General features: G+C 43.1%; 1 protein-coding gene across 9 annotated transcripts in view; it reads right to left on the bottom strand.

The window, feature by feature from the left end:
• The window catches only part of CADPS2 (calcium dependent secretion activator 2), a 919,737-nt gene that overhangs the window by 1,641 nt on the left and 893,280 nt on the right, over window positions 1-24,816 (bottom strand). The gene's annotated exons all lie outside the window — the stretch shown is intronic.

The following is a 24,816-nucleotide window of genomic DNA, read 5'->3' as shown; positions in this document are numbered from 1 at the left end:
TTCCTAGAGCTGGCCAGCCATCTAAACTGAGCGACTGGGGGAGTAGGGCCCTAGTCAGGGAGGTGACCAAGAACCTGATGGCCACTCTGTCAGAGCTACAGCATTCCTCTGTGCAGAGAGGAGAACCTTCCAGAAGGACAACCATCTCTGCAGCAATCCACCAATCAGGCCTATATGGTAGAGTGGGGGTAATTCAGACCATTTCGCAGCAGCAAATTTGTTAGCAGTTGGGCAAAACTATGTGCACTGCAGGGGGGGGGGGGCAGATATAACGTGTGCAGAGAGAGTTAGATTTGGGTGGGGTGTGTTCAAACTTAAATCTAAATTGCAGTGTAAAAATAAAGCAGCCAGTATTTACCCTGCACAGATACAATATAACCCACCCAAATCTAACTCTCTCTGCACATGTTATTTCTGCCCCCCCCCCCCCCTGCAGTGCACATGGTTTTGCCAACTGCTAACAAATTTGCTGCTATGATCAGGTCTGAAGGTCTGAATTAGCCCCTTTGTCCCTGTTGCCTGTGACCACGCTCTATTCAGCAGGGCACGGACAGAAAGAGTAGGAGCCTGGTCAGCACAATAAAGGTGTGTGTGTGTGTGTGTGTGTGTGTGTGTGTGTGTGTGTGTGTGTGTTTGTGTGTGTGTGTGTGTGTGGGGGGGGATTCGGTAATAAAGCTGACGCCAACCATTTGAGTCAAATTTCCATACCATCGCTTTTAGTTTCCCACTGTAACTGGCATACAACAGCCCTCCACTTATCTTCCCTATATTTTATTATTTATTACCAGTTATTTATATAGGGCACACATATTCCGCAGCACTTTACAGAGCATATTTGGCCATTCACATCAGTACTTGCACCAGTGGAGCTTACACTCTATATTCCATACCACATGTTCATGAGCACGCTTACACGTTAGGGTTACGCTTTTGGGAGCTAATTAACCTAGCAGTATATTTTTGGATTGTGGGAGGAAACTCACACAAGCATGGGGAGAATATACAAACTCCACACAGTTAGGGCCATAATGGGAATTCAATCCGTGACCTCAGTGCTGTGAGGCAGTAATGCTAACCATTACACCATCCATGCTGCAGAGAGGCACAATGGGGAGACACATCTCAGTCTGCATACAGTGCTCCTTTCTACTATGCATGCAAACTATGACAAAAAACATCTTGTGGAGGGAGATGAGAGCGAGACTTGAAAAGTACAATTTACACTTACCTCAATATGAGGTATTTAAGGCGCAGTTCACCTTTCAGATTGCTCTATAACATTTGTACAAATCAAATGAATCTAAATGTTTATAGCATTTAGTACTTCAGACATTTTTAATTCAAGCTCTGTTATGATTTGTCAAATCTTTAATGCCAATTTATAGGGTGCTTTATCATATATGTAGCCAATAACCAATAGTCAACGTTAGCAAAGTTGCCAGCTGACTCACACCAGGCATCTCCTGCTACATGGTGCATTGAGGCAAGATTTATGAGGACACATTTGTATCTAAGCAGAGGCAGAGGTCACAGTGTTAGCGGCCGTGTGAATGCTGTGTGCAGATGGGTTGGTGTTACAACAGTGTTTGGCATATCTGTAAGGTGCATTATGTGTCATTATGTGTTTAAGGGCATTAATAATGTGCGACATGTGTAAGTGACGTGTGTCATTGTGTGTAAAAGGGCATTAATAATGTGTGGCATATGTGTAAGGGACATTATGTGTATAAGGGCATTAATAAAGGTTAGCATAATGTGTAAGGCGCATTATGGGGGTCATTCTGATCTGATCGCTCGCTGCAGTTGTTTGCAGCGCAGCAATCAGGTCAGAACTGCGCATGCGCCGGCGCCGCAGTGTGCCGGCACATGGCTAAGAGCTGACGGCTGTCGTTGCCTAGCGATCGCCTATGCCTGATTGACAGGCAGAGGCAGTCGCTGGGCAGGAGAGGGCAGCACGGCGGCATTTGGCCGCCATTTTGTGGGCGCAGTTTGGCCAATGTAGGCATGGCCGGACCGTGCGGGGGGTGTGCCGCAGCAGCTGTGTGACGTCACACGCAGCGAGCCTGGCAGCGATGAGTAGCTCCCGGCCAGCACGCAAAAGCTGCGTTGGCCGGGAGCTACTCCTGAAGTACAAAAGCATCGCCGCTGTGCGATGCTTTTGCACTTCTGCGACGGTGCAGGGACTGACATGCGGGGTGGGCTAGCCCTGTGCTGGGCGTCCCCCTGCATGTCTGTGTTCCTGATCCTAGCTGTGCTAAATTTAGTACAGCTACGATCAAGTCGGGATCACCCCCCCCATGTATATAAGGACATTAAGAAAGTGTGTCATATGTGTAAGGGGCATTAGTGTGTGGTATTATGTGTATAAATGCATTACTAATGTGTAGCATAATGTGTATAAGTTGCTCTACTGTGTGGTGTAACGTATAGAAAGGGCACTACAGTGTGGTCTAATGTAAATAAAGAGCAATATGGTGTGGTGTAATGTGAATAAGGAGCAATTCAGTGTAATGTGAATAAGGGCACTACTGTGAAGAGTAACTTTTTAAGGTAAAGTGGTACTACATTGTGATGTAACGTGAATTAGGGACACTATCGCATGATAAAATGTGAATAAATTTGCACTACTGTGTAGTGTCATTTGAATTGGGGATACTATTGTGTGGCCATGCCCCTTGCCAGCAAAAACACATCCTTTTTGGGCTGTGTGACGAATGTGCGCACTGTTCCTATTTAAAATATAGGGGGTAGGAGCACCACAATAAGGGCTGCTATGGGTGAGGAGTGATGGTGCTGGGAACGGGGTGCAGGGTCAGAGGTGGAACTAGCAGTGGTGCTATGGGGCACCAGCCAAAATCTTGCCTAGGGCATCATATTGGTTAGGGCCGGCTCTGCCCAAAGCATACTTTCACCCTGAGCTCCACAAGGTCTAGAACAAACCCTGTCACCGATTTAGGATTTTAAAATATTTTATTATTTTCAAATGTAAGATGCACTCAATTCAGTACAGGGGAGCGGGCGCAGAAACATACCCTTGCTCCGGGTACCATGTCACCAAGCTTCACTTCTGTTCATTATACAGATCACACATATTCGGCAGCTCTTTTACAGAGAATATTTCAGTAATTCACACCGGTCCTTGTCCCAGAGGAGTTTACTATGTATATTCCCTACCACATGCATACGCATACACACTAGGGTCACAAGATAACCTACAGTCACTCACCAGGAGTGCCACTGCCTTGATCTTGTGTTCCCCAGGCTCTGCTCAGTTTCCAAATTCATTAACACTACTTTCCCTCTCTCTGATCACAACCTGATTACCTTCACAATCTCTTCTATTACTCTAAATTCTATGACACTAAAACCAAGCAAGCCTCCTCTAACCCGTAGAAATACTAACAATATACATTTTCAACAACTTTCCACTTCTCTGCAACAACTTCTCTCACCAATCGCTACATTTACCACACCTGACACTGCTGTATCCTACCTGCACCAGACCCTAGAGAGTCCCCTTGATGAAGTGGCTCCAGCTACCCATCACACTCCACGTAGGCTTAGATGCCAACAATGGCACTTTAAATCAACAAGACACCTACAAAAACTATCACATAAAGTAGTACGTCAGTGGCGTAAATCTCAGAATCCAAGTGACTTTCTCACATATAAGACCACCTACCACTCATATCGTCAGGCCCTGGTCACTGCCAAACAAACATATTTCCAATCTCTCATCATGCCACCAACCCCAAGCGGCCTTTTAATACATTTAAATAACTTCCCTCACCTCCCCCACTAGCTACTATCAGTGCACAAGAACTTGCTTCCTACTTCAAGGATAAGATTGATAAAATCCGATATGAAATGGTATGCTCTAACTCAGCCAGTGACCTGCTCAATTCCCTACCTGAACCCTCTGGCACTTTCTCTTCATTTGATCCCACAAGTGAAGATGAAGTATCAACACACTTTTCATCCTCCTACTCCACTACCTGTCCTCTTGATCCTATACCCTCACAGGTCAGTAAAACTTTGTATCCTGGGCTTATCCCAACCTTCACTAAAATCTGTAATCTCTCTACTAGTATCTTTCCTTCTCTGTTTAAACATGCAGTGATTACTCCCATTCTAAAAAAACACAACTCTGACCCAAACACACTCTCTAACTACCGTCCCATTTGTCAGCTACCAGGTCCCTCCAAGCTACTTGAGAGACTTGCTTACACACTTTCTTAACTCCCACAACTTATTGGACCCACTTCAGTCAGGCTTTCGTGCCCAACACTCCGCAGAGACGGCATTGACCAAAGTAGTGAATGATCTAGTCACTGCTAGATCGAAAGGCCATTACACACTACTTATTCTTCTAGATCTCTCTGCTGCTTTTGACGCTGTTGACCACTCTCTTCTCATACAAACACTACAAACCCTAGGTCTTCAGGACACAGCTCTTACTTGGTTCTCATCCTACCTATCTAATCGCTCTTTCAGTGTTCACTTCTATCAGTTGGAGTACCGCAAGGCTCAGTCTTGGTTCCTCTGCTGTTCTCAATCTATACCTCATCTCTTGGTAAACTAATCAGCTCCTTCGGATTTCAGTATCATTTGTATGCTGATGATACTCAAATCTACCTATCCTCCCCAGATTTATCACCATCTGTATTGGCTCGTGTCACTGGATGCCTATCTGCCATTTCATCTTGGATATCATCTCACCACCTCAAACTCAACATTTCCAAAACAGAATTATTTTCCCACCATCCAGGAGTAGTTACCAACCTGATATCTCCATAACTGTTGACAATGAGACTATACACCCTATCCCACAAGCTCGCTGCCTAGCTGTCACCCTTGACTCTGAACTGTCCTTTGTTCCACTCATTCAATCTGTCTCTAAATCATGTTACATGCACCTAAAAAACATATCCAAAATACGCCCTTATCTTACACAAGACACTGCAAAAACTCTAATCCATGCACTCATCATCTCCCGCATTGATTATTGTAATAGTCTCCTTACTGGTCTTCCCAAACATAGGCTCTCACCACTACAATCCATTTTAAATGCAGCTGCGAGGCTAATCTTCCTCACTAGACGTTCTTTGTCTGCTGATCCGCTCTGTCAGTCCCTTCATTGGTTACCGGTATTCTACCGTGTTAAATATAAAAACAAGATTTATGGTAACAACTTACCATTGTTAAATCTCTTTCTGCGAGGTACTCCGGGCTCCACAGGGAATGACATTGGGGTTCAGAGCAGGATCTTGATCCGAGGCACCAACAGGCTAAAAGCTTTGACTGTTCCCAGAATGCATAGCATCGCCTCCTCTATAACCCCGCCTCCGTGCACAGGAGCTCAGTTCTTGTTAACCAGTCCAATGCAGTAGCAGGTAAAAGAGACGACAACCGTTAGTAGCCACGTACACCACATTCTCACGACAGGAGAAAGTGTCAGCGGCTAATGCCATACCAACCCAAAGAAGCTAAGTGCGTCAGGGTGGGCGCCCTGTGGAGCCCAGTGTACCTCGCAGACAGAGATTTAAGTATGGTAAGTTCTGACCATAAATCTCGTTTTCTGCTGCAGGGTACACTGGGCTCCACAGGGAATGACATTGGGGATGTCCTAAAGCAGTTCTTCATGGGAGGGGACGCACTGTAGTGGGCACGAGAACCCGGCGTCCAAAGGAAGCATCCTGGGAGGCGGAAGTATCGAAGGCATAGAACCTTATGAACGTGTTCACTGAGGACCACGTAGCCGCCTTGCACAATTGTTCAAGGGTCGCACCACGGCGGGCTGCCCAAGAGAAGCCAACAGACCAAGTAGAATGGGCCTTGATGGTAGCAGGAGCTGGAATGCCAGCCTGTACATAAGCATGTGCAATCACCATTCTAATCCAGATATAACATGTGCCGAGAGAGTTAGATTTGGGTGGGTTATTTTGTTTCTGTGCAGGGTAAATACTGGCTGCTTTAATTTACACTGCAAATTAGATTGCAGATTGAACACACCACACCCAAATCTAACTCTCTCTGCACATGTTAAATCTGACTCCCCTGCAGTGCACATGGTTTTGCCCAACTGCTAACAAAATTCCTGCTGCGATCAACTTGGAATTACCCCCAATATACGAGACATTGTCTAGCATGATCAGAAGCTTTGGAAGGCAGCTCAGCTTCTACTCCTGAGCCCATGCTTCAATAGCCTCTGCAGCCCAAGTTGCTGCAATGGTGGGCCTATGCGCAGCACCAGCTAAGGTGTAAATCGCCTTTAAACAACCCTCCGTAGACTTATCCGTTGGTTATTTCAGAGACGTGACGGTAGTTACAGGCAGAGCTGAGGATACCACCAGCCGCGCCACCTGCGAATCCACTGGCGGGGGTATCTCCCAATTTTTACTTAGCTCCACCGTGAGGGGATAGCGAGCCAGCATATTCTTGTGAGGCATGAATTTCTTTCCTGGATTTTCCCAGGATTCCTGGCGTATGTCAACCAAAGGGTCAGAGTGAGGTAAAACTTGTTTAACCACTTTCTGACGTTTAATTCTGTCCGGTTCCTTAGGGGCAGTATCAGGCTCTGGGTCATCAGTAATTTGAAGAATTAACAAGTCAGGAACATCCACCTGTGAAACAGATTCCCCATCAGAAGCATCAGAATCAGTGTATGCGGGGTCAGTATATACGCAATCCTCATCAGACGAGGTGTCTGGGACGTTAGTGGATTGTGAGGAAGTAATGGCCCGCTTAGCGGACCCCTTGGTCTTAGGCGGGCGAGTGTTAGACTTCTGTTTAGTCAGTGATTGGTTCAATTGCTGTAACTGAGTGAACAGTTGATCTGCCCACGGCGGATTAACTGCAGGGACCATAAGCGGTTGTACCGGTACAGGAGGTCCCATAGGGGGCGCAAGTCTAGTTACCAGCATATTCAATAATGTGGAGAAAGTAGCCCAAGGTGTGTCATTTTGAACCCCCGTTGCTACGGTCCCACTGGGGGTAAGGAACCCCCAGAACATGAACCCTCAGCTGCTATATTCTCCTCAAACGTGTCTGCAGCGTCACCACCACGCAATGTTGGATCAGCCCCAGTTCCGTCGCCCCTTGTAGCTGACATATCTGAAAGCTCAATTCAAGGCAACCCAGTACAATATCAGCAGCACAATACCTGACAAGAACCCCCTGAGTAGTGTATCAGCACAGAAAGTTCCAGAGGTATATGGTGACTATAAATCACAGAGAAAAATACACAATAAGTATATCTTGTGAAACACCTATATTAATAATAACCCTGACGCACTTCGCCCTCTCAGGTTACAGAATATAGGGATAGCAATCTGAGTGAGATACACGAAACGGATGTCACACAGCAGCTATATGCACACACACATAGTCACATTGTACAATGCAGTAATTATGACATGCAATAAAACTGCATTGGACTAGCAATACATAGTAATACTAAGTATAGTTATACACTTAATAGATATATCAATGCACAGTAAAAACTGGATGTATATCACAGGGTACTTGTACTAAATAACCCTGACTAAATGCACTGTTTCTTAACTAACACTGTCAGCAGACATGTAGAATACTTAAGTGTCCTGTAAAATGCACAGCGCTGACATGCAGGCGGCTTTGCAGAGGAGGATTTGCCCAAACAGTCCCAGGATCAACTCAGCTTGTCCTAATGGTGCCCAAACGCTGACAGGGAGTGAGGGAGAAAGAGATATGCAGCTCCAGGGAGGGAACTTTTACTCTAAATGGCGTCCTGTGGCTGGGGGAGGGGCTACAGGTCAAAGCCTTATCCCCTTGCTGGACTTCACCACCGGGTACTGCGGGCTTCATAGCAAACGGTTTTTAGTAAAACCGACCTGTGCCCTTGCCCTGGTGCTCTAGTGGGGTCCCTGTACTGCCACAGTGTCCACGCCAGCGCGCGCGGCCCGCCTCCCACCGGCCGCACCGGATCGCGATTTCCAGCAGGTCCCACCTGGGGAACCCTCTTACCTCCTCCCTGAGTGCGGCCACGCGATCCTGGAGAGCTGCAGTGGGGTGTATGACTGACAGATGAAAACCAGAGCCTCCGCTGTAAGTACCCGGCAACCAGGGCGCAGGAGTATACAGCGCCGCTGGGGGAGTGATGGAGCTGCAGCAAAGGATGTCTTATGTGACATGCATAAAAGCTGCTGCCCTTGAAGTCTTCAAAAGTTCTTCTTTCTTCTGATTAAGCTAAAATATGGGCTGCAATGGCAGCCCCCCTGTTGATTGCCTGCTTACTGCATGACACCAACTTACAAACTGAGCTCCTGTGCACGGAGGCGGGGTTATAGAGGAGGTGGCGCTATGCATCTTGGGAACAGTCAAAGCTTTGAGCCTGTTGGTGCCTCGGATCAAGATCCTACTCAACACCCCGATGTTAATCCTTGTGGAGCCCAGTGTACCAAGCAGCAGAAATAAAATTGCATTTTATTCACCAGGCTGGAGCAGAGAGGAAGACTGATCTGTGTCCATAACGTACATGCCAGACAGGATTTCTGGTAGTATGCATAGCCCCAACTACTCCTCTCCCACCAGTTACTCTTGATGTATGCTATTCCCCTGCATGCTTCTCTTTGAGCTGCCTATTTATATCTGAGAAATGCTTGTGTCAATTTTAAATGTTCCTCTAAACATAGACAAGAGCATTAACTACAGTACATCACAGCCTAGTATTCCATCATACAATGGCACAATAGCATGTACCAGTGCACAATTCTTCTTAAAACTGTATCTCATAATACATCCAGGAGGAGATGTCAGACTGACATCTTACACTCACAGTGTCTCTGCTGCAGCCCTTGAAGTCTTCATTTTTCACTTTAAAAAAGCTCTTCTGAGGGCTGAGGAGCAGGCCACCTGTTGTATGCCTGCACTGCATGGCACCAACTACAAAGCTGAGCTCCTGTGCACAGAGGCGGGGTTATAGAGGAGGCGGCGCTATGCATTCTGGGAACAGTCAAAGCTTTTAGCCTGTTGGTGCCTCGGATCAAGATCCTACTCTACACCACAATGTCATTCCCTGTGGAGCCCAGTGTATCCCGCAGCAGAAATACTTTTACTTACATACAAGGCTATTAACCAAACTGCACCATTATAAATCTCCTCATTCATCTCAAAATATCTCCCTACTAGACCTCTCCGCTCTGCACAAGATCTGCGTCTCTTATCCACATTTATTTCCTGTTCCCACTCAAAATTACAGGACTTTACCCGGGTTTCACCCACTCTGTGGAATGCCCTCCCACGCACAATAAGACTCTCCTCTAGTCTCCAAACCTTTAAACGTTCCCTGAAAACTCGTCTCTTCAGACAAGCCTACCAAATTCCAGACCCACCCACATAACCTGCAATGCTTCCCTATCCAGTTACATCCTCTCTGTACAGCCCACATAACCTCACATTTTGTCTTCCAACATTGCTGGGTGATCATATCATACAACCCATTAAGAACCTAGCAATCTGGTGGACCATTATACAACAGGTAGCATCCATCCTTGTGTATCAATGCCTATTTCCCTATAGATTGTAAGCTAGCGAGTAGGGCCCTCCTACCTCTATGTCTGTCTGTCTTTGCCCAGTTTTGTTCTATAACTGTTGTTCTAATTGTAAAGTGCAACGGAATATGCTGTGCTATATAAGAAACTGCTAATAATAATAATAATAATAATAATACTATAGTACAAGTATGTTTTTGATGTATGGAAGGAAACCAGAGCACCTAGAAGAAACTCATGCAAACACAGGAAGAACATACAAACTCCTGACTAATGTTGCTTTGGTTAATTTATGATCTCATGTCTGTGAGGCAGTAATGCTAACCACTACACCAAACATGCTGCCAATGGGACCAACTGCATGCTGATATCTAGCATTCAAAACTTAAGTGACATTTTAGAAAAATGGAAACAATATTTTAGTAAATGTAAGAATATCCAAGGAATATTTCAGGATAGCTATGAATCTTTAAAAAAAAAAAAAATTCCTTCTGGCATCTAAAAGGTCTCCGTTAGCCCTGCTCATGATGGGCACTATCTCTACCGCTACTGTGGAGCCAAGCAATCTTACTGGCTGTTCTGTTTTCACAAAAACAAATCTTCCAATTGTAAGTAGAAGCTGCATCATTTCAATACAAAATCACTGTAGCTTCTCTATAATTGATTTTCAGCCAATTAAACTACCATAAATTCACATAATTTCACTGAAGAGAAGCCTCACAATTTCATGAAACCGTTCTCTACACTAGCAAGGCTTTCTGTAACATAGTATGGTGGACAGAACACTAACAACCACAGAGAGACGGATGAAAGTTATGAGAAACCCACTGTCACAGGACTATACTTTGTGAGGCCTATTGATGTATATGGTGGTCCTGAAATTTTAGGCTGGTAATCTCTCAAATAACTATAGGGTGGTTTTGGGGATCTTAATTCACACACATTACTTTTTGTGTTGGGCATAAGACTCTTCTGTTGGACACAGGGATACAATAGAGGGCATGATACAACAGTATGCATGACACTGTTAATGTTGCAAAAGGAAATATGTGATGGGTATGTGACCGTTCTGATAAACATGATCCTGCTAATCTTGACACGACAGATTTAATAGTGGGCATAAGGCTGTTATACTGGACATGGGGTTATAATGGTGTCCATGCACTCTTATATTTTGCAGAAGGCTTTCATGAGGTGGGTAGTACTGTAGTACTGTGGTGGGCATTAGGATTCTATACCTTTGATAAAGCTGCCAAGTGACAGTGAAACGCGTTAGGGGGGCCACATCTCTGACCAGGGCGTTCCTGAGGATTCCTGCAGGCGTTATACAGGACTTTGCCTTTCATCAGGAGATTCCAGTCCCTTCAGTGTGGGCATTAATAAAGGGAGAACCACCATCTTCACTGCGGGGGATAGAGAGATCACTCCAGAACCCCGCTAGGTGGGATACCCGACTGAATTACCACCAGGGACTTGGTAACTATTCTTCACTACCTGGACGCCATTCCATTTATACTAACGCATGTGTTGCAGGACTTTTTCCATCTTCCAGCAATCAGTGGCATATGCCGGCAATTTTGCACAAAGACTGCCCTGAGTGAATAATTGTTGTCAGAGAGTGGCTTATTAAGGCTTAGTTTCAATATCAATTTCTTGGCATCATTAGTGCCGCATTATTTTAATTTGTGTATGTGTATGTGTATTTGTGCAATTAATTTTAATTAATATAAAAATTTAATTTATGTCAGCGCAGTTGGTATTTCTTGTTTTGTTCATATTTATGCTATTGGGGTGAACGACTATCACCCCCTTTCCAACAGCAGCTTAGAAAACCAGCCCAGTTACAGCGCCTGTTGTTTTTACCATCCATGGTAAAATTTACTTTTTCTTTGCTATTAGGATTCTATACAGAGCTTGCAGATTTATTTGGGCATGTATCTGTTTTACACAGAATTACATACTTGCTATACCACACTAAGGGGTACATTTACTAAGCAGTGATAAGAGCGGAGAAGTGAGCCAGTGGAGAAGTGCCCATGGCAACCAATCAGCACTGAAGTAACATCTATAATTTGCATACTATAAAATGATACAGAGCTGCTGATTGGTTGATGGGGCAACTTCTCCACTGGCTCACTTCTCCGCTCTTATCACTGCTTAGTAAATGTCCCCCTAAATATTTATTCTGTTGTACTCTGCACAACATGCTGATAAAGGATACTGTGCCATGTATTTATGTTGTCACTGTACCATGCATCACCTTGGGATGCAGTCAGTTTACCGGCTGTCAGGTGTCCCAGCGCCGGAAACCTGACCCCCGGTGATATACCGTAAGCCGGCATTCTGACACCCGCCCAGTATTCCCGCTCGGTTGGTGGGTCCTTGCCACCAACCAAGTGGAATTAGAACCTGTGGTGAGCTACCGGGCTCAATGTGTGGCAAGGGATTCCGGCAGACAGGATGCTGCTGTTGGTATAATGACAGCCGGCATCCTGTCTGGCAGGATATCATTGATCTCTAGGGTGACATGTCATTCCAGAGCATATGACCAGTTTAGAATATGATAGAACAGTAACAGGAGAACTTAGAGCATGTCTTATAATTTCCTGTTACTGTTCACTGACTACCTTTTGCAAATAAGCCATGCTCCCATGCTTTATGGGGGTCAATAATCTTTAGGAGTTGCTCCTTCATTCACATGTCAATAAATAGCATGGAGCTTTACATTATCATCAAAATGTCTGGGTAAAAATAGGACACAACTGATATTAGATGTATATGCAAGCAGCAACATCAGATTTTTTAGAGTAAAGCTGGGTACACACGTTTACAATCACTCTACTAATCGGATGAACGCAGAGCACTCGACCAGCAGAGCAATGTGTCCCCAGATTGACGTCCTGTCAGCCTGCTTGCAACCTCATACACACTGTGCTTAAACAGCTCAATGTGTACGGGCTTCTATGGGATCGAGAGGTCAGCCTGACAAATATGAAACAGTACATAAGATGCAGCCTCCAAATCCTGTCCGTTGCAGGAGTGTTAAAGGTAGTTTATTGGCTAACACTCCTGCAACGGTACAGTGTACACCCCTATACAATGGTTGGCCTGATCACGCGATATTGGTAGGATGTGCCGACGGTTGTATAGGTGTATACCCAGCTTTACTCTGTTGTACTGAGCACTATCTTGCCACATCTTCCAGAACACCTGGGAGAGTCGTGGATTTTGTGAGGTTTTCCAGGACTCTGAAAGAGTGGTCTAGCCTTCCGCAAGCTGCCCCCTTTCTGCTTAGAGTGGAGGTCTGTGAGATTGATGATGCAATTCAGTGTCATTCTGACCCCACTCACCTTATAACATTCAGCAATTCACAGTTATGAATTGGGGGGAAGATCCTGTTCATTTTTATTACATTTATTGAATGTTTTTTTTCTTTTACTTTTTTAAGAAACACACACCTGCATGGATCCGAGCGTGTAGTTTATGACTATAATCTAACGTAACAAGTGTCACGAGAAAAACAAAACCTTTTACTACCTCCACAGAGTTGGTTACATCTCACATCTACACCTAACTATACATAGGCAGGAAAATGCATTTTTGTATGGGGTACGCATTTGTACATACACACAAATCACACCCAACTCTTCTCAGGGTACATAATATACATGTATAGCATACATAATATAGTGTATTAAAAATTCAATTTTTCTAATTAATTGAACATATTGGATGGGAGACTACCATCCAGGTGTTTTATCAATGTGACAAATAAAATAAAATCACCTTATTATAAGTGTAGAACATATTTGCTTCTAAGTTAGTATTTATACATTTTTACACTTCTATAAAATATTAACCTTTGCTAAAACTTTTCAGCGATGTTTCACACTCTCTTTGGTTTTGTTAAAAGCTTCCATCTGGAGATATTTTGCACCCAAACTCTAAATATTTTTATTTCCACTAGACGTAATGTAGATAAATTAAAATACATTTTTACTTTGAAACGGCCTTTCTAAATAGAATTCTCACACTTCAATTTAAGAATTATAACAAAAGTAAATAAATACAGTATGCAGAGATTTTAAGTGGCTGATTTATTTGTTGTTTGGAACAGCTCGTTTAAATAATGGCATGACTTTCTTCTAAAACTCTTCTTCTGATGGTCTCAAGTTTAAGTTACTTTAACTTAACACAAAGTATTTTTTCCTTATATGTGGATATTAAAAACAAAATGGTTCCTATTTACAGAGAAACCTTTGTAGGAAACCTAATACAAGTATTGTTATCTATACATATAATAAAACTGTAAGGGTTGTTTGTGTCTGTTGTCAAAGTCAGAAAAATATCTCTATGCACACTACCATATTTGCACCTCACACAGGTCCGTGCTGCGCATGCGTACGCTCTCCCGTACGTGCGCATACTCACAGTCGCGGGCACCCGCAGGCGCACGGTATGCGTATTTACGGTAGAGTTTATGTGATCGTAGCGTGCGACTCAATCGTTACATATTTTCACTATATAATGTATTTTGTAGATCATGGTCCCTTTGATAGATTCTGAAAGTTTGGTTAATATAGAATGTTCATGAACAGAGAAATCCCTCTTTGTTTGATACGAAGGGTCAGACAGGAGTAATACAGTGGTGTTTAGTATCCATCGGAAGAATATTTAATTAGAAATATTCCGGTGTTGGTTTGAAGCAGATCAATCGCTCGTGCGAATAGTTATGGACATAAGAAGTTTATGAACATTTACTTTATTTGCACTTTATTACCCATGCGGCGGGAAACCCAGTTTCCCTCCCACCTGAGCTGTTGGAAATAGTCACAGCCCACCTGTATGAATCAACCTATGACCTTTTGTTATGATGCAAGGCCGAATTCCTGTGTCCAATGAACAATGAGGTTGTAGGGACCATTGAATTGCATTGTGTGTGGGGCATAAATAGAAAGGCCGATCACATCCAGCTCTTACTCTTCAACGGTTATCATTGCTGAAAATCGGGAGCTGGATGTCCAGAGGCGCATGCGATCGTTTCCTTTGTGCGTAAGTGTTTCTCCGCAACTATATTGATCTTCTTGTTATTGTGGGCCAATCTCTCTCTCTCCTCCTCTTTCTCTCTTATTTTCTCTTAAATAGTAATTGTATTATATTTCCTGTGTAGTTATCTGGTTAGGTAGTCTATGTTATATTGTAGTGTATGATTTGTATTTGTATTAATTCTTTTGCAAGTATATCATTCAAAATATATACATATTAGGCGTTGGACCCTAAGCCCAGGTATCTGTGTATTTTCTTATAGTGTCTAGTATTCTCAGAGCGTCGGTGACGCTCAAACAGCTTTTAAGTTAATCAGGTTACACAAGGTTGCATCTACACACTATCACTACACTAAGAATTTGCTGCATAATATACTGTTTATGGTTTAGATTTAAAGGTTTAACATAGTGAGCGTCAGCGCCGCTGGTGATCTCCTCGTGGTCCCGAGCGTCCGCTACGCTATAGCGAATCATTACGTTAGTCAGCAGCCAATAACGTGCCTGCCTGTGATCTCTTGGCTGTGAGTGAACGTGACGCTTGAGCGTCTCGATCACGGCAAAGCGATTGTTACGCAACGTGCGTACCCTTACGGTACTTCATACGTAGTTAGCGTACAGTGTTCTTAGACCTCATAAAGGGTATTATATACGATAAATATTTAGCTTTATCAATTGCGGGCTCGTCCTGTCCTTCACATATCTGCACTAGGTAATTTCAGCAGACATTATCCAGCAGCAAAGGGCGGGAGATCATATTCCTCGTAGTGCTGTTTGGATAAGCGTCTGCTTCTCTTAGTAAAGGGTGCTGAAGGAATCCGGGAACCGGAGGTAAGAACAAAACAATAGTGTCTTTTTAAACCTGTTTATTTTTCTGCCTTGCGTACACACGCACGCACACATATATATCTGCATTTCTTTTCATTCGTGTATTTTCGTATATCACTCTCCTGTTTGCCAGTTTTATAGTTGATAAACGTACTAAGAGAGATTTGCCGCTATTTCATAGTTTAAGAGTAAAGGTAATATAGTTAAAGTATAGACAAACACACAGTTTTGCCTGGGAGATAAGGCGAAGTCAGTGTGGTGTGCGGTAGATGATAAAGGATCATCTACATTGATAAACGTATAAATTGTGTTACGGTGGATCTTTGCTTTGCGTACACGTGTCTCTAACAAAAGACTGAGACTTGCGTACGCAATCCAAGGGCCGACGCACGCAGCGTATATTACGCAACGGAGCGTACGGGTACGCCCACGTAACTCAAATCACAAGTTTTTTCTCTCTCCTCTCAACGCGATAAGTAGCGCCACGCGGTAAATAACGCCAGGCGATAAATCGCGCAAATCTTTTTTTTTACATTTCAAATTTAAATTAACAGATCCTTCTCCTAATTGGTAACACATCTGGTCTAAAGAAAAAATTTCTGCGCAGAAATAGAAATAGAAACAAAAGTGTACATGTGGTGAGTGAGTGTTTGCAATTATACAATTTTGAGGTTGAACCACAAGAAAAGTATCGAGTTCTCGTGAAGGTACATACATGTAAGTGACGTGCATGGTGGCTAGGGAGGCATCCCTGGTTAAACATAAAAAAATTTGAGCATTAGAGTGTAGCAGACCAGGAGGTCATACTGTAACAGACCAGGAGGTCGCATAACAGACCAGGAGGTCCAGGTACAGCAGACAAGGAAGTCCGCTATAGAGACAAGTAGCACAACACCAAGAAGGGTTGGTGCGGAACCCATATAGGCCATTAAGCTCTTGCTGAAGGAATTCGCAGCCGAAATTTTCGATTCCACTGGTCGCTCCACACATAAGATTAGTTGCTTATGTGCTGAACGATTGTACCGCACGTAATTGTGTGCATTAGTAAACCTGACCGGTACTATTTGTGTACGAAGGTCATAAACGCTATTTGTACATTTTAACGTGATTTGTGTAATTTTTTTTATTCTAAGGGAAGTTCGCTGGTCACTCAGGAACTATCCAACAACCGATACTTGCTGGGGAACGCGCCCCAGTAAATAAAGGTTCACAGGAGCCCTAGGTTGGGTACAACAGCTCTGGATACAGTGATTGTGTTACTGGCCAACGTGGGCGAGAAGTGAGTGGAGTACTCGGTAAACTTCACCGCCAGCCTGCCCCGGACATCTTGGTTTTTGTAAGGGTTCGCTGAAGAAAAGCAACACCTGCAAGTTATGGGGGCCAGTTGTTCAGGTAGGGGGCGATCAACCTCGGTTCGGGTTGATTTAGTAAACCGACCAATAGGGTCGGCCAGGTATGTAATGTGTGAAAAATACGGTTCACACACAGAGGTTTTATGTGATGAATGGGAAAGAATGACTGTACATGACGGGGAGAAATTCCCAAGAATAGGTAGCTTTAGCCCAGAAGTGTTACTAAATCTAAGGAGAAGGATAGGTCTTATTGAACCAGCAAAGAGACGGATCAAACATTATGACTGTTTAAAGTTATGGCAACAGGAAAGTGAAATGCAAAAAGAGCTAACTGACATACCTGACTCTCATCTTGGGAGGAGAGATGTGGCAATGGAGAGGATTATGGTTGCGGAGAAAGGCACAATGTTGAACAATAAAAACGCACTTAGCAACTGTAGTATAGATGATAAGAATAAGTGTAATAAACATAACGATGATAATTGTAATGCTGTTAAATGTACAACTATTAACCCGTGCAAGTTGCACCCCATGTCAAACTTCCCTCAGGAATACGAGCAAGAAAGTGAACTCAACACGATGTCGGCACCACTTCCAGCAGCCATCACACAAGACATCCAGGTGGACGCGACCAAATCGGTAAAGGCAATAATCAAACCCCCTAACGGAGGGTCAGGTGAGGTCGTGTCCACAGGTACGTACAATGTTTTATATCACGCACAAACAAATATACCCCATATTGTAAAACCAAAACAAGGTGATGTAATCGAGTTTAGTCAGGTCAGGGTGATCACAGTCCCCAATGGGAAGACTGACGATCAGGGAACCATTCCCGTCCAGGACAGTGCAAGGCGCTGTCCCTGGTCCCGGACCGAATTGAGATCAATTATGTCCGAATTTCCTGATCCAAGGAAAAATCTAGTCGCATGTCAAAGGTTCATTAAAGAACTAGGAAACTCAACAGAACCCACCAACAAAGATTGGCGGACAGTGCTGAGGGCATGTTTGCCCTCCAGTGTTGACCCTGCGAAATTTATTACTGATTGTCAATTAGACACAGAAGTACCTCAAACGGAGGAACACAATCAGGAATGTATTAAGCAGATAAACCAACAGTTGGAAGTATATTTCCCTGCCGTTGTCAAGTGGAATGAAATCTTCTCCATAAGACAAAATGAAGGGGAAAGTATTTCCAATTATTTCAATCGAGCACTGCAAGTAATGGCTAGGAACACTGGGATCACAGACATCAAAACATGCGCACAGCATAAAGAAATAGCGGTTAAAGTATTAATGAATGGTTTAAAGGAGGTATTGAGAACAAGGGTACAGACCACCAACCCAAACTGGAGAAATATCTCAGTGGCCGCATTAAGAGAGGCCGCTATTGATATTGATCGAAATATCACCAGATACAGAGAGTCACAAAGTGATAAATTAATGGCCGCAAGTATACAGGCCCTAACCACAAGACCACTCCAGCATAAGCCCCAAACCCCTGCGAGAAATTCAAATGTGGAAGTCTGTTACAATTGCCAGAAGGAAGGTCATTTTGCAAGAGATTGTAGATCAGGAAGTAGACAAAAGTCACATCAGCCCCCTAGACAACGACATAATCATAATATCCAAGAAATCAGGGAAGCACAGGGAAAACGGTTGATGGTGATGAGCATCCGAGCGTTTGAGGAGGCATCAAATCAACCAAGACCTCAGGTCATTGACACTTGGAGGAAACCCAGGGTTTGTTATCATTGTAGAAGAGAAGGGCATTATGCCAGCGACTGTAATAACCCACATAAAGTCAGACCCCCTAGACCAAGAAATGAGCAAAATTAAAACACACACAATTATAAACAGGGATCATATAGAAAAATTTTTGAGCCACACCCATAATGTGCAATCAAGAAAGGTGATCATTAGGACTGATGGTAAGCCTGAGGTGATAGTTAATAAATTGGGAGGTCATTCCCTGAAGACACAGGAATGACCGGGTGAAACGTTGTAAATGTATCTGTGAAATGTTTCTTTTTCTCTCTCCCCATCTCTGACGATTATTGGTAGGATTCAAACATTACATATATACTCGGTCTTTGCAGAAGTCTACCAAACCCCAGCATGACCTATCTGCATCAATGTATTCTGGCCAGATACAGACAATGGAATGTGGAAGTGCTGGGGGGGAGGGACTGCGCAAGGAAACCATGGGACATGTAGATATGACAGCCTGACGATCTGACAATGTTAAAAAAATGTTTGAAAAATGTTTGAAAAATGTTTTTTTTCTCTTTTCCTATTGTATTGTTGGTTATTGGAGATTTATGTAATATATATATGCATATGAAGTGTTCTCTCTCTCTTTTGTTTTTTTTTTTCTTCTCTCTTCTCACTCATGTTTTCATGTTTTAAAGATGGTATGTCACACATCAGTTAGACAAATGGTAATGCAAGATTTTTGCTCCTTACAGAGAGATCGCTGATTTGAAAGAATATTGCATCACCGGAATGTTCGTTTAGAAGACTGAGAGACAGCACCTTTTGAGATGACGACAGAACAAGAAGAACAACAAGACTAGAGAACTAATCATCGTAACAAGTTTCTCTCCCCCTCAAACTGATTTTCTGTACCCCATTACAAATTTCTTCTTTTCTCCTCCTGTAAGACGGACTTGCCCCAAGAGACTGTGATATGGATTTTCCTGTTGACCATGATGTTGACCAGAGCAGTCTGTTTCGGTGAGAGTATCAGTGAGGTCGTGAAAGGATCCAGAAAGGTCCTGATGATAAAGATGGAGGTGTAAATTTCCAATAGCAACCCAATCACCAAGCAAAGGCGAGTACCGGAAACAATCTAGCAGCCATGTTATTTGTAAACATTGTGAAGGATTGTTAGTTGAAGAAAACTGTATCTGTAGGCTCTGTGACAACGTAGTGGAGGATGGGTGCATTAAGAAATGCCAATCCAGTTTTAATATCCATATGGACCGGCATCCATTGAGTGACTATCACTCCTTAGTGGGTAGTGTGTTAAATAAAACAGATTGTTGGGTATGCTCTCAAGTACCTCAAGGTCATAGCAAACCAGGGCTAGTACCATTTCCTTTAACGTTAGGGGAGGTACTTGAGTTAAGTGGTGGGAGACCGGTGGACAGGAGGTTTAATATCTCCAGTCCTCCTAGTTTGAAGCTCCACCAATACCATGTGGATAGGTCCCTATTATGTTTCAACATCTCCAATCCCCGAAAGCCGGGAAATTGGGAAGTGTCATGGAGTAACCAAACCATGACCTTTTCGCATAGAGCAGATAGAATGCCTACAGATACAGAGCTTGTACGCCACATAGCCAGTAGAGGAAAATCTTTCCGGTATAGGTATACCTTAGGAAATAGGATTACTAGAGTTGGAGAGGTATCACCAGGATACTGTGCACATATCATACAACCTGATACGTGTACTAAGCAGATGGAAGAATTAGGGTTAGGAGATTTCACATGGAAGGTGTGTAATATGGTTATGTCCTACTCCGTCCCATATGTTCTCCCCGATTATGCATATTTCATATGCGGGAGAAAGGCGTACAAGTGGCTTGCCCCAAACTCTGAAGGATTGTGTTATATTGGAAAAGTACTGCCTGAAGTAATGACTGTATCACATGACAAAATGAAAGACATACACCGTGTTGCCCAAACTCCTTACACTCATACTCATTACGAGCACATCGTTAAACGGCACCTGATAGAAAGAACAGAGCACCCGGCCTCTGACATGATCAGTGAATCCACCGGGATTCAATTCTTAATCGCGTTAGATATCACTCACACCGCTAGAGGAGTGTTGAATTATAAATACATTTCTGCGCTCGCCAATTTGTTAGATAATATCACTGAAATGTATGATGACACGTTTAGGTATACTGGAAGGGAACTTCAGGCTTACAAAACAGAACTAGTCCAGCATAGAATGGTTCTTAATTACCTCACAGCAGTAACAGGCGGATATTGTGTCACACTGGCAACACAATACGGCGTGAAATGTTGCACATATATTACGAATAGCACCGAGGACCCGGTCGAGGTCATAGACCAAAAGATGGACGATATTCTCCAATTGAAGTGGGAATTTCGCAGGAGACACAATCTCACTCTTGCTGCTGTAGGTAATGAGCTGACTGGTTGGGTGTCATGGTTGAACCCGCGAAATTGGTTCTCTGGTTTAGGAGACTGGGCTCAAGGAGTCATAATGGATGTTGGGAAGTTTCTCCTATGTATCTTAGGTGTTGTCATATCGATTGGATTGATATTTAGATGCGGTCAGGCTTTAATGAAGTGCAAACATCGTACAAGGGTAATGAGTTTGAGGAGTGAGGAAACTGTAATTCCAATGGACTTGATTTACGACCCAACGGTAGAAACAATGATGTAATGAAAATGCGATTATACGGTCCGTTTCTTTCACCTGTTTTTCCGTTTTCTCCAAGGTAACAAGACCCACTTGGACGAGGAATTTGATGAGCCGATATACAGACAACAGAGGGATTAAAGAAGAAGTTTTGACAACCTGAAACACAGATTTTGATGAACTATGCCATGGATCCCCAGTTTCCCTAGAAATTTTAAAATTACGCTAGCCCAACACTTTTGTAAATCTATGGACATTGACAGCTTTGCTCGCACCTTATGAGCAAAAGCACAAAGAAGACTGCATTCAACAGACACCAAACAAGACCTCAATCGACGAATGTACATTTACCTGACATAGAATACCACCGCATTTACCGTAATTATGTCTTTTCTTCATTTCTACAACCCTCAGGTAATGACACACATAGTCGATAGGGAATACAGGCACAGATATCAGCAATCACATATCTCCCCCATTCATGTATCATCAACTAAAATGTGCTCCCCCATTTTGTTACAACCAAAGCCGAAAAGAGCTCGGTAAAGTTTGACAGCCCATCCACAGACCCGTACCACGGGATAAGAAGGAATTCAAATGTATACTTCGCAATACCTCGAAGCTTGATTTAAAACACGTACGGCACGATGATACATGACCCCCAAGCACGGATTCATACACACATGCTTCTGCTATATCACTAGGTCATACCCTTTTCCTACCTTATCCTCTCCTCCCCTACCCAACCATGTAAATGTATTAACCCCTGACATATATTTTTCTCTTTTGAAATGTTTTAGAAGGTGGCAGTTATTATTGACTGCCAAAGGGTGGACTGTCAAAGTCAGAAAAATATCTCTATGCACACTACCATATTTGCACCTCACACAGGTCCGTGCTGCGCATGCGTACGCTCTCCCGTACGTGCGCATACTCACAGTCGCGGGCACCCGCAGGCGCACGGTATGCGTATTTACGGTAGAGTTTATGTGATCGTAGCGTGCGACTCAATCGTTACATATTTTCACTATATAATGTATTTTGTAGATCATGGTCCCTTTGATAGATTCTGAAAGTTTGGTTAATATAGAATGTTCATGAACAGAGAAATCCCTCTTTGTTTGATACGAAGGGTCAGACAGGAGTAATACAGTGGTGTTTAGTATCCATCGGAAGAATATTTAATTAGAAATATTCCGGTGTTGGTTTGAAGCAGATCAATCGCTCGTGCGAATAGTTATGGACATAAGAAGTTTATGAACATTTACTTTATTTGCACTTTATTACCCATGCGGCGGGAAACCCAGTTTCCCTCCCACCTGAGCTGTTGGAAATAGTCACAGCCCACCTGTATGAATCAACCTATGACCTTTTGTTATGATGCAAGGCCGAATTCCTGTGTCCAATGAACAATAAGGTTGTAGGGACCATTGAATTGCATTGTGTGTGGGGCATAAATAGAAAGGCCGATCACATCCAGCTCTTACTCTTCAACGGTTATCATTGCTGAAAATCGGGAGCTGGATGTCCAGAGGCGCATGCGATCGTTTCCTTTGTGCGTAAGTGTTTCTCCGCAACTATATTGATCTTCTTGTTATTGTGGGCCAATCTCTCTCTCTCTCCTCCTCTTTCTCTCTTATTTTCTCTTAAATAGTAATTGTATTATATTTCCTGTGTAGTTATCTGGTTAGGTAGTCTATGTTATATTGTAGTGTATGATTTGTATTTGTATTAATTCTTTTGCAAGTATATCATTCAAAATATATACATATTAGGCGTTGGACCCTAAGCCCAGGTATCTGTGTATTTTCTTATAGTGTCTAGTATTCTCAGAGCGTCGGTGACGCTCAAACAGCTTTTAAGTTAATCAGGTTACACAAGGTTGCATCTACACACTATCACTACACTAAGGATTTGCTGCATAATATACTGTTTATGGTTTAGATTTAAAGGTTTAACATAGTGAGCGTCAGCGCCGCTGGTGATCTCCTCGTGGTCCCGAGCGTCCGCTACGCTATAGCGAATCATTACGTTAGTCAGCAGCCAATAACGTGCCTGCCTGTGATCTCTTGGCCGTGAGTGAACGTGACGCTTGAGCGTCTCGATCACGGCAAAGCGATTGTTACGCAACGTGCGTACCCTTACGGTACTTCATACGTAGTTAGCGTACAGTGTTCTTAGACCTCATAAAGGGTATTATATACGATAAATATTTAGCTTTATCACTGTACATCACAATTATTATTATTTTTCTTTTTTTTGAGAAGTATACTTCTAGGGACTATGGAGACAAAAAAAAAAAAATCTGAATTTTTGCCTGTCCGATGTGTTGGCATCACGCTAAAACTACCGGAAGATTATGGATTGCGTTTCACTACTGTATAGCTTAGTACCTTGAAAGAAACGGAGGTATGTATGATATTGATGTGCCATCAGGGAGATGAGCAATAAAGAATAAAAACACACGCTTAACACTCGGCGCACTGAAAGTTGGCGTTCCGACCATGCTTCTGTGGAACTTGACTCCACCTAAGCTATGCAACAGAACCTGACTTAAAATGACTGCTCTGCAGAGGAACCTAATTGGGGCAGAGATTCTACTGGGATGTGGTGCAGTTGAGACTGTGTTTATAATATAAAATATAAATCACAATATTAAATGGCATTACTGTGTTTGGAAAATTAGTTCCGCTCAGCAATAACAGACATCTATGTGAGCGAAGCCATAGGCAAGCACTAGTTATATTATAAATCAGAACATTAAATAAACATAAAATCTGAATACCAACTGTTGAGAGATTATTTTAATATTTAATAACATGGAAAAAACTATTTTAAAACATGGGTATATTTTCCGCTATTCAGGAAAGCAAGAAATGAAATATAGCCCAATACTAATCAATGTGGATATATTCTGAAGTACACTATGTCCTATAGTATTTCAAGAACTAATGGATAAACATTGGCATGTTTTGCTCTTTGAACCCAGATTTAAATGATTCATTGGATAACATCCTTCTATGACATATGGAACAATAAATATGGAATCTGTTTATGATGATTGGCGCTGCAGAAGTTTGTACTCTTAATTGCAGTCTCCTTGGATTCCAGTAAGAAACTAATGTTATTGTGCTCACAGAAGTATTACAAATCTTAGGACATGCTGTGCTTGTTTACAGAGGTCAAAGGGGGGTCATTCCGAGTTGTTTGCTCGCAAGCTGCTTTTAGCAGCTTTGCACACGCTAAGCCGCCGCCTACTGGGAGTGAACCTTAGCTTATCAAAATTGCGAACGAAAGATTAGCAGAATTGCGAATAGACACTTCTTAGCAGTTTCTGAGTAGCTCCAGACTTACTCGGCATCTGCGATCAGTTCAGTCAGTGTCGTTCCTGGTTTGACGTCACAAACACACCCAGCGTTCGCCCAGACACTCCTCCGTTTCTCCAGCCACTCCCGCGTTTTTCCCAGAAACGGTAGCGTTTTTTCACACACACCCATAAAACGGCCAGTTTCCGCCCAGAAACACCCACTTCCTGTCAATCACACTCCGATCACCAGAACGAAGAAAAAACCTCGTAATGCCGTGAGTAAAATTCCTAACTGCATAGCAAATTTACTTGGCGCAGTCGCACTGCGGACATTGCGCATGCGCATTAGCGACTAATCGCTC

Source organism: Pseudophryne corroboree, chromosome 6 (assembly GCF_028390025.1).
Source record: "Pseudophryne corroboree isolate aPseCor3 chromosome 6, aPseCor3.hap2, whole genome shotgun sequence".
Classification (NCBI taxonomy): Eukaryota; Metazoa; Chordata; class Amphibia; order Anura; family Myobatrachidae; genus Pseudophryne; species Pseudophryne corroboree.
Note: the sequence above shows the minus strand (reverse complement) of the source record. Positions and strands in the feature narration are given on the sequence as shown.